Source organism: Priapulus caudatus, unplaced genomic scaffold, assembly GCF_000485595.1.
Source record: "Priapulus caudatus unplaced genomic scaffold, Priapulus_caudatus-5.0.1 Scaffold112, whole genome shotgun sequence".
NCBI lineage: Eukaryota > Metazoa > Priapulida > Priapulimorpha > Priapulimorphida > Priapulidae > Priapulus > Priapulus caudatus.
Window position 1 is genome coordinate 552,814 of NW_014577173.1, and position 299 is coordinate 553,112.

Consider the following 299-nt stretch of genomic DNA (forward strand, 5'->3'; position numbering starts at 1 on the left):
TGATTAGATCTAGGGCTACTATCAAAGTTTTAATTCACATGAAATTTTATATCGTGAGAAACAACACGTATGCGAACGTAAGCTCTAAATATGTGGCCTTAATTTTACTGTTTATTTGTTTGTTAATTGAGGTGTATAATTACTGCAGCAGAAAAATAGACGAATCAGTTTAGTTAAATATTTTATTCTGGTATTTAGTGTGAGACAGAGGATCAGCAAGAATCTAATATTGTGGATATATATATATATATATTACAGATAATAAATGTACAGTTACATAAAAACGCGTATTTAAAAAA